The sequence below is a fragment of the Nicotiana tomentosiformis genome, unplaced genomic scaffold (genome assembly GCF_000390325.3).
Source record: "Nicotiana tomentosiformis unplaced genomic scaffold, ASM39032v3 Un00169, whole genome shotgun sequence".
Taxonomy (NCBI): Eukaryota; Viridiplantae; Streptophyta; class Magnoliopsida; order Solanales; family Solanaceae; genus Nicotiana; species Nicotiana tomentosiformis.
In genome coordinates, this window is record NW_027174728.1 from 19,652 (window position 1) to 31,133 (window position 11,482).

The following is an 11,482-nucleotide window of genomic DNA, read 5'->3' on the forward strand; positions in this document are numbered from 1 at the left end:
TAACACACGCTTAACATTAGTTTTATCATAGGTACGGATATTACCAGTGCATCGTTATGAGGTTGTATGACTCCTTCTGCATCTTCATCATTGAAGGACAAAGTTCTTGTGGGTGCGTAATCCTGAGTTCGAGATCGCTTTTCCCTCACAATCGATGTCTTAGTGCGTTTAAGCACCGGTCCTTGAGGGGTATCAACGCTGCTGATGATCATGTGGATGACGTGCTGTGGTTCTTCTTATTCGTTTTGTTTGCCGAAATCCCTGTTTTTGAAATGGTTCTTCGCCCTGTCGCTTAAAAATTCTCGAAGGTGCCCTTTATTGAATAATCGGGCTACCTCCTCTCTTAGTTGTCTGCAATCTTCCGTTATGTGGCCATGGGTGCCATGATATTCGCACATTTGATTGGGATTCCTTTGGGGAAGATCGGTCTGCATGGGTCGAGGCCATTTAATGTCTTTGATGCATCTGATAGCCGACACGATGGCAGATACATCAATGCTGAAGTTATACTCCGATAGCCGAGGTGCTTCCTTAGATCTGGTAGGCCTGTCAAACCCACTTCTGTCTGTCAGCCCTCGAGACCCTTTACCTCGATCACTTCTTCTGTTGCTTTGTCCGAGGTTACATCTCGATTCATTGATTCTGTGGTTTCCACTATACGGTCAGTATCGGTCTCTGATCGGACCTTTTTCTTGATTGATATCCCTTCGAGCAGCGGGTTCAGCCCCCAGTTGATCATCTTCGACTCTAATTTTTGATTGGTACTGATTATGCACGTCAGCCCAAGTGATAGCTGGGTACTCGATCAGGTTGTGCTTCAGCCGCCATGATGCCGTCGAACTTCATTCGTTCAAACCTTGAGTGAAAGCCTGAACAACCCAATCATCTGTGACTGGTGGCAGATCTATTCGTTCCATTTGAAAACGAGATAAAAACTCCCTTAGCATATCGTTATCCTTTTGTCTTACCTTGAAAAGGTCTGATTTCCTCATTGCGACCTTTGTAGACCCGATATGTGTCTTTACGAAAGAATCTGCTAACATGGCAAATGAGTCGATCGAATTCGATGGTAGGTTGTGATACCAAATCATTGCTCCCTTCGAGAGGGTCTCTCCGAATTTTTTTAACAACACATATTCGATTTCATCGTCCTCCAAATCATTGCCCTTAATGGCACACGTGTAAGAGGTGACATGTTCGTTGGGATCGGTCGTTCCGTTATATTTGGGAATTTCAAGCATACGGAATTTTTTGGGGATTGGTTATGGGGCTGCGCTCGAGCACGAATTCTTTGGAATCCAACCCTTTTATCATTGGTGGAGCTCTAGGGATCTAATTGACCCTGGAATTATATGTTTCTACTTTTTTATCGTTGGCTTCGACTCTCTTTGTGAGCTCCTCGAGTATTTTAGCAATATCGGGAGTAGTCCCCGATTCTTGCTCATTTGACCTCACTATGGCTGGCTCCATTCTGTGGGCAATTTCTCGAGGTGCACTAGGCTTCGGCCTGCTTAGTAGCTGGGTTTGGCTCTACAACTGAGCTATCGCTACTTGTTGGGCTTGCAACATTTCAAAAATCATACGTAAGCTGACACCGTTTTCCTCAATGTTATGGATGTCTCGAGCTGCAGACCAAGTACCACCATGAATGCTATTTTCAGGTTCAGAATGTAGGTTCGCCTCAATGGCCACATGCGAATTGATATCTATCGGCACTCTGATCCGAGCTCCAACGGCGTTGACAAATAGTCTTTCGGTACTGGGTGTCAAGTTGTTGTTGTCATCTTGAAGATCGGCTTCGTTGTCGATAGGTAAGGCCATTTGATTGGTAGTTAGTCGTTGTTAATCCTAAATCCAAGATACTTTCGGAAACAAACGCAAAACGGTGTGTTTTTGCAGATTCGTATCAAATAACCACTGTTATCCTTAGCCCCACGGTGGACGCCAAACTGTTTACCCGAAAAACGGATTGAGTTGAATCTGTAGGTAGTTCTAAGGATATGTGATATAGCTTAAATCAAATCGTAAGGATAAATAAAAATATTAAATATGGATTGCAAAGAATGCAAAATAAACAAGGTTGTAAAGAAGATGATTTTTAGGACTAAGCAAGATGAATCAATTTATGAAGTTTAAAAGAGTAACTCTTGAATATAGGAGAATATGGTGCTTGAATTACAATGTAAGCCTAAGAACTCCCCTCTACAGAAATGTAGCCATCCTCTTTATAGTGGAGGATCCTACTTTAGATATAATTAAAAATACATAGTGGAGAACCATTGATAAATCAGTTTTCCCCTAATTTCTACCGAGATTCTCTCCCTTAGTGTGTTTGCAACTGCTCTTGTCTGTGAGCTCGAGCTCGATTGGCCTCGGTGCTGGTCGGTATTGCTTCTAGAGCTCGATGTGGACTCGGAATCAGGTGATGATTTGAGCTCGGTATCGGTTGGCCTCTGCCCCTTAAGCTCGAAATCATCTCATCATAGTTCGATTCGGACCCGAACTCGATAATGACTTCGAAGTCGGTATTTGACCTATACCTGAAATCTGAAGCTCGTTCATACCATATTCGGAACCCATCTCGATATTATGAAGTCTTTCTTTGATCCATTATGTTTCGAGCTCAATCAATCGTACGAAGGCCAAAATCTATTTCGACCGTATACAATGTCATCATTTAGCCATCTTCCCAACCAACTATATGTTTGTTGTGTCAAATGAAGTCCATCCCAACTATGTATGCAGTGGGGTCAACACACACTGGAACTCTTAAAGCTCCACATTTTTTATGTATGTCAAAATTATATTCTCCTCATATCCCGCAACAAGCTTTCTGTATAGTGTTTTTATCAAATCTTGCAATATAATACATTTCAAGCAAGAAAGCTAAGTTTATATGTGAATGCTTATACGTTTCGATAAACATACATATATATGTAGTTTGGAAATGTCATGATATACTTTTTTGAAAATTAAGTACATTTTAAAAATATATTTTGGAGGATAAATTGATTTTCAGGAAGAAGCTTTGTACAGAAAAGATGTAAAATTCTAGAAAGAAAATAATTTTTGGAAACTGGAAACTTTGCAGGACCTAAAAAGCAAGAAAAAAGAACTTATGATTAAAAATGGGATCTTTGGCAAATACCCAGGCGGTTTGGAAAATTATTTACCTGCCATTGCCCATGTGGTTTGCCCCCTAACCATTATTTTTAATACCCAGTCAAAGCTAACCAAATGAAGTCGCATTAAGCTATTAAATCAAGCCAAGCAAAGCCAATTTAAGCCAAGAGAGGCCAATTCAAGTCAAATCAAGCTAAGCCAAGCCAAATGTGTAAATGGGGTAGGTATGGATAATTAATTTTAATTGGATAAGTATGTATTGTAAATAATTTTTAAATGGGTAGAAAAGGGTAATTATTTTATGCTAAATAGGTATTTTGCATAAATTGTTCGTTAAAAATGGGGCAAAAAAAAGGATATTTTTACTCACTTACCAAGACTCACGGCATTTTGTAGTAGCCAGTAGCCACAAATAGGCATTGTAGTAGTCACCATAAATCAGGGTAATATTTAGGTACTCTTTTTTCAGCTCTTCAATGGCTTGCAAATGATTATTGTAGAAAAATGCCAAATTATTCAAATCTTTCAAGCAGTGGTACTCATCGTAGCGGTTGAATCGTTGGTCCTCAATTACGTTGGGGAAATTGGGATACAACCTATTGGGAAATTGCCCGGAAGTACAATTTGAGTAGCCCAAAACCAATGACTCTCTGAAAATAGGAATTGATCATTAGGAAACGACTGATAAATAAAAGGGTATAAGAATGTTATCAAAAGTTAAAAATAAAATTAAGACTTACTCTAACACCTTGAATGATGGTCTGAAGAACTTCTGGCATCATGCTTCTCCGCTCTTCCATTGTTTTACCTTGCGATAAGCCAAAGTTGAATTCATTTCCTGCTATTTCTCCAACTAGGAAAAGAGCCTTCTTCAATTTTGCTGTGCAATCTAGCAAGCAAGATAGAGAAAAATACCAATTCAACTTGCACGCCGTTAGTTAGCTAATTATAAGTACTAGACTCTAAACCAACGCCATTATATTTCCTTAATTAATTGGAATTATTTACCTAAATATAATTAATTATCAGTAGAGCAAGTGGTTTCGAAATGAGAAGACATCCAATCAAGTTGCACACTTTTGTGAGAAGTAGAAATCTTCTTTTCTTCCAGGACTTGCTCTGATAAAGCAGTAGCCCCTGCTACTGCAAAATTCGCACCATGTCTAAAATTTGCACTTTGAAGCTTGTAGGGATTTAGGAGAGGAAGACCAGATTCCAAAGCTGTCAAAAACAAAGTAAAAGAAACATACATAAGTATGCATTGTTTTAATATTAACACAATGGTTACATTTCAGCAACCCTATTGTTTACCCGTAAAATGGTATAGTTGAATTTGTTACGTGATTTATATACAAGCGAACTGATTTAATCCAAAATTGACAAACAAGATTAAAAATAAGACTTATCGGTTAAAATCGAAAGAAATGACAAACTTGACCCCGAGAGCAATGCCTCCAAGGACAGAAATAAGCACAATGTAAAGAGCAAATAATGTTATTTTATTGAGCTTGAGAATGGAATATAGAATAAATTTTGCAAAGAATCTCGTGTCCCACAATGACTGTTAAGCCTACTATTTATAGTTACACCTATGGAAACAACATCCTAGGATCAAGCCCCTTTTAAATGGAAATAAAAGGGTCACTGATGAATATGTAACGGCAGGCCATGAATGCAAATATTCTCTGCAACGGCTACCTATTTAATGCCAGTGAATATTCTTCATTAAATGTTATCCGATGGCAAAAATTTGATCTGTCCACGTTGATCATGCTCACTTCGGGGTCTATCCGATGCCAATTGCAGCTTTACTTTCTACCTGTCTTCGGTTCCACGTGTCACGCTACCATTTGATCATTTAATATAAATCAATTTAATATAAATTAGCAGTTGTACCTCAAGTCTCCGTCCAATGGTCGATCCGAGCAATCTACTGACCGTCGCTGGGACTGACTCCAAAATCTGCACAAGAAGTGCAGAGTGTAGTATGAGTACAACCGACCCCATGTACTCTGTAAGTGTCGAGCCTAACCTCGGTGAATTAGTGACGACGCTAAGGCGGGTCACTTACAATAACCTGTACGCAGTATAATAATAATAACAGGATAGAAGTACTGGAAAAGTACAACCGTTAACTGATGAAAATAACTCAATCCTCTAAATCAGTAAAACCAGAAACATCAATCTTCAGAAACTCGTATGAAAATACTGAAAGCTAACACAATGTAATAAGGAATACAAAACACACAATCCGTTGCGGCTCGCAACCCGATCCCACCGTACAAACACGATCCTCCCTTATTTCACCATACCAATATCAATAATAACAAGTCAAATCCATTGCGGTGCGCAACCCCAAAAATTTGTCTTATCCAATTTCACACCTCAATTCAAGGTTATGAAACGGTCGAATGCAATGATAGTACCCAACAAGAGTCGGGGTCGATTTTCACAGGGAGCTATATATGGGAGTTATGAGTATATATTGTAGTATGTGAATTTGACTATCTCAATTTATACTTCCACAAATTTGAGTTATTTTTAAGTCTAATTTAAAACTAAGAGTACAAGCTAAGAAATAAAACTAAGAAATTATTTTTGTTCTTTTTCAAGTTTTGTAAAAAAGCCTAGGGCTATGACCACCGTCTAGGTGCTTTCCTAATGAGATATAAACTTTAATGCTTGTCTTATTGATTGGGGTGTATTATAGCTATCAACACTCAATTACCCACTCAATACCTCTTGATCAGAGAGTGATTTTGCCCAATTTGGCTTTCTCAAGTCTAAATGGGTATTGCACAAAACGGTTGATAAAAGCTCAAGTCAGGTTATTATTATCTCTAGGTTGTATTTAATTGGGATAATCAATCTCTCGATTGACCCAATTTCTTGTTAGCCAAGTTTTCCTAGAGTAAGTCTCTCTTTCTCAAGTAAAGACGAAGTCAAATAGGCTTGAACTAATATTTGCAACCATTAATTCCACAAATTAAAGCATGAACAAGGCTAAATAATAAATACTCAACCATAAACAGACATTAAATTAAACACCCATAAAGTTTATACACTATTGTTGGGTCACAACCCTAGTGAAGATCTAGCTACTCATGCTTGAAATCGAAGAAAAATAAGAAGAAATGATAATTAAACTCATATTGCAAGATTAAAATGATAAAATATATGTTAAAATAGCTCAAAATATGAAAAACTACTAAAAGAAGTAAAGAGAAACAACTATTGTAGCTGCAGATGTCAAAAGTTAACCTAAAATTGTGAAACTCGTCTATTTATACAAGGCTGGAAATTTCGGACAAAAATGCCTTTGGGAGATTCTGCGGCCGCACAATTCCATGTTCGGTCCGTAAATTTTTTCAACTTGTAGGAACTGGAGGTCTGCGGCCGCATAATTCTGATCTGCGGCCGCGAGGCCTTCTTTCTGCGGTCTACAGAATTGTAACTGTGGTCGCATCTTGCTCTTCTGCGGTCCGCACAATTACATCTGCGGACGCGTAGCACTTCTTCTGTGGCCACACAATTCCTGTGCGGACCGCACTTCTGGGAGACTTGGAATGCACATTCTCTAAACTTTTGGTCCTAGCCATCTTCTGCGGCCGCACAATTTGGGTGGTAGTGGCCAGAGCTTCAAGAATTTGGGCAAAAAAGTAGCGGCTAAAGTTTTCTAGATCTAAAATTCAGGAGTTTGAGGTGGTTTTGAAAGATTTGGTTTGAAGATATAAAAAGAGGAGGTTATGGAGATTACATGGTGTGAATTTGGGGGTGTTTGGAGGTGGTACACCACCAATGGATGATTTTTGGTGGCGGCGGAGGGGAGGCGGCTAGGTAGAAAGAGAGAGTGAAGAGAGAGAGAGAGAGAGAGAGAGAAGAGAGAGAGAGAGAGAGAAGAGAGAGCAACGAGAAAAGAACTATGGGTGAAATGGGGGCAAAATTTCAGCATTTCTATGTCTTAAACACCTAGTTGGGATATTGATTGTGGACCATTGGATGAGGGAGAGATGAAGGGCTGAGATTTGATCTTGGTTAACTTAATGAAACGATGTAGTTTCATCATGAAACTACGCCTTTTTGGACCAAGTCTTGGCTAGTCATTTTTCGACCGGGTTGACCGAATTGGGCCTTTGGTGTTGCATGATTTTGGCCCAACTGATGAAACAAAAACTAATTGCCCCAATTCTTGACAATTCTATTATTACACATAAGATAAATAATCTAAAACACAAAATCATAAGACAAAAATATGGTCAAAATATAGGCATTTACAACTCCTAAGTCCAAAATCACCCTACGGAGCTATCAGAACTGTCATAACTCTATTCCAGGGCCATTTACATATAAGTCAACATCCGATCAACTCTTTCAACTTAGGCTTCTAACCTTGGGACTAAGTGTCCCAATTCATTTCGAAACATCCTCGGAACCAAACCAACCACCCCGGTAAGTCACATAACAACAATTGAGCATAGAATAAGCAGTAAATTGGGGAATGAGGCTATAACACTCAAAACGACCGACCGGATCGTTACAATTTGCCATAAGTGTGGAGCCCCAGAAGCGGCTAGGTGCGCATTGGTGTGAAAAGGGAGAAGGCAGTTGGGAAGCGCAGATGCGGAGGATAAATCCGCAGAAGCGGATGCGCTCCCGCGTTAAGTGTTCCACGGAAGCGGAGCTAGGCAGTGTGGCTGGTGATCGCAGAAATGATGGGTTATCCATAGATGCGGTCCCACGGGTGCGAAGAAGGGACCTCATGTGCGCATGGTCGGGTGTCTAGTGTTCTTCGCAGAAGCGGACATGCGACCACAGAAGTGGTTTCGTAGATGCAAAATTCTTGGCCACGGGTGCGGTTTCGCTGGCAGAAGTGTTATAAACGAGGGTTAGAGTAATTTCTTCATTTTTGAACTTTGGGAGCTCAGATTGAGGCGATTTTTGAAGGGATTTTCATTAGATTTCATGAGGTATGAAACTTTTGGTCATTTTTATCTATTAATATTGAATACCCATTAAATTTCAGAGACGTGGGCCCGAGGTTGATTTTTTGAGTTGACTTTTGTTAAATAACTTAGCTTTATCATATGGAATTGATTCCTATAGCTTGTGTTGATTGTATTGAGTTGTTTGTGGCTAGATTCGAGTCGTTCGGAGGCCAATTCGCGAGGCAAGAGGTTGTTAGAGTAGAGATTTGTACGGTTTGAGGTTAGTAACACTTCTAAACTTGGTCCTGAGGGTATGAATCCATGAAATACATGTTATGTGGTTGGTGTTGAGGTGATTCACATTCTAGGTGATGAGCGTGTGGGCGTGCATCGTAGTAAATGTCACTCGATAGTTTTCGTGGAACTGTGTAGTCATTTGATCTTGCCTAGTCGTGTGCTAGCTTGCATAGTCGCTCGGGCTTCCTTGTATGAGTGCATCAGAGATCGTCAGTATGATGATCCCTATTTTCTTGTCCTTAAAGACACGGTACGACACGGTAGTGCCAAGCAGGTTACTGTTGGAGATGATGAGGTTTTGAGGATGCAGGGTCGTATTTGTGTTGAGTTGAGTACACAGGTTGAGTTGAGTACAACATTTCATACCCAGATGGACGGACAGTCCGAGCGCACTATTCAGATATTGGAGAATATGCTTCGCACTTGCGTTATGGATTTTGGGGGTTCTTGGTATCAGTTCTTGCCGCTTGCGGAGTGTAACGGCCCGACTTGTCATTTTAAGAATTAACACCTCGTTCGGTGACTTAAGGTCTCAAGAAGCTTCCTAATATGTATTATGACCCGCGGGTGTGGTCGAGTTTGATTTTCGGAAGATTCAAAATTAAATTGAAAGAGCAATTCCTATATAGAAGCTTAAATGGAAAGAGTTGACCGGAGAGTTGACTTTTGAGAAAACAACCCCGAAATAGAACTTTGATGATATCAATAGCTTCGTATAGTGATTTCGGACTTAGGCGTGTGTCCGGGTTTGGATTTGGAAGTCTGTAGGACAATTCGACACATTTTGGCCAAAGTTGGACAATAGACGATTTTTGAAAAGTCTGACCGAAGGTTGAATTTTTGATAACAAGGTCGGATTTCGATTCCGGAAATTGGAATAGCTCCATTACATCATTTATGACCTGTGTGCAAAATTTAAAGTCATTCCGGATTGATTTGATACGTTTCGGTACAAAATATAGAAGTTGAAAGATTTAAAAACTCATAATTCGATTCGATGCGCGATTTGTAATTTCGGCGTTGTTTGATGTAATTTGAGGTTTCGACTAAGTCCGTGATATGTTTTGAGACTTGTTGGTATGTTCGGACGGGGTCCCGAGAGGCTCAGATGAGTTTCGGGGTAGTTTCAGACTATTTCTACGCCATTTATAGCTGCTGATTTTTGGCTACAGCAGTGTGCTATGTGATCGCATGGAATTGGCCGCGATCGTGAAGCACAAAATGGGGGGAAATGGCCAGTGAATCGCGATCGCGGAAGGCCTTTCGCGATCGCATAGATGAAATTTTCTGTTGCACTAACCCAACTTTGGAAGTTTATATCTCGAAATCTATAAGGAATTGGGAGATGACCAAAACATAAAAGTTGTAGATCTTGGTGTCTAGTTTTCATAAAGTTAAACCATTATTATTTGTAGTCTTATACAAAAGGTTATGACCATTATACTAGAGGCTATCCGGAAGAAATTGGACAAGGCTGTTGGGGAATTTGTTCTTCGCGATCGCGGGAGAATGGCCGCGATCGCATAGAGTAAATAAGGTCTGGAAAAATTATGTGCTTCGCAATCACGGGTGTTTTGCAATGATCGTATAGAGAAAATGACTGGGCAGAAGACATAAGTTCTGAAAGGACTTCGCCCCATTTTCTATCTTTGACTATTTGGAGCTCGGATTTGGGCGATTCTAGAGGAATTTTTCACAAGCTTGGTTGGGATAAGTATTCTATATCCTAAAGTATTTATATTTCATGAATCTATGATTATATTTGTCATTTAATTCGAATTTTAATGGAAGAAATCAAGATTTTGGCAAAATCTTCCAAAAACGAAAATTCAAGATTTAGAGGACGATTTGTTATTGGAATTCGATAAAATTTGTATGGTTAAACTCATATCAGAATGGATGTTCAGATTTCATGAAAATTATGTCAGGTTTGGAGAGGCGAGCCCCGCGTTGACTTTTGTTAACTTTTTGGAATAAATTTTTAAGTCGACGTATTATTATCCGGAACTGTTTCCGATGAATTTTAATGAAGTTATACAGTTAAATTGGATAGATTTGAGCGGTTCGGAGATCAATTCAAGCAAGAAGGAGATTTTGGAATATCGGCATAACTTCGAAAAGGTAAGTATCTTGCCTAACCTTGAGTGGGGGAATTATCCCTTAGACATCGAGTCTTATGTGACATTTGTGAAATGTGAAAAGCCGTGTACTCGAGTACGTACTCAGTCTTATATGTGCAAAATTTATTGAGTTAAAGTCTTGGGTATATTGTGTAGTAAATTGAATAATTGTTGGTATTTATTTAATCATCTATTTACCATGCCTAAATTCACATTTGTTGAATTTATTTTTATATGACAATTTGATGTGATTATTACTTGTATATTTATGTGAATTTTCGTGAGTTTGATGGTTAGATATTTCTTGGAATGTAATTTTATTATGGATTTTTCCTCTGCAAATAATTAATTAAACTAGCTTAAGAAGAAGGTGTTGTCCTATGCCGAGTTATTTTTCCATCTATGTTATTGTTTGAGGTTTTATATACTTTGTGTGGAGCCTTGGGCTATTTGTTGTAAAATTAACTGATTTTGTTATATCTTTGAAATTGGTTGTGGCCATTGGGTAAATTGTGATATGAATTGATTTTTGTTATGTTGCCGTGATAATATTCCGTATAAATTGTTGCGTTATTTGAATTATTATTATTTGAGGATATAAGGCTGACATTCCACTGTTGATATTGTGTGGGTATAAGGGAGGCATTTCACTATTGTTATGTGTTGGGATATTATCTGGGCGGAGCGATAAGGGTGGCTATAGGAGAGATAAGGGTGTCTATAGGAGCGATAAGGGTGGCTATTGATATTGTCAGGGCAGAGGGATAAGAGAGGCTATTATAGAAGTGATAAGTATGGCTATAGGAGAGATAAAGGTGGCTATTGTCAGGGATGATATGTGATGATTGGGAGTTATTGTGTTGGTAATTTTTCATGAGATGTTGGGATTTTCCTTGTGTTTATTTTTATATTTTGTACAATTTGTCTTGTTGTTGGTAAATTGATAATAGTCTGATTTATGTTGAAGCTGGGAGCTTGTCGCTATTGCCAGGCAGATTATGAAAAGAAATGTGGGCA

At 39.1% G+C, this 11,482-nt stretch overlaps 1 pseudogene; it reads right to left on the bottom strand.

The window, feature by feature from the left end:
* Positions 1–2,627: 2,627 nt before the first annotated feature.
* LOC108948746 (GDSL esterase/lipase At5g03980-like) lies at positions 2,628–4,375 on the bottom strand (annotated as a pseudogene).
* Positions 4,376–11,482: the final 7,107 nt, after the last annotated feature.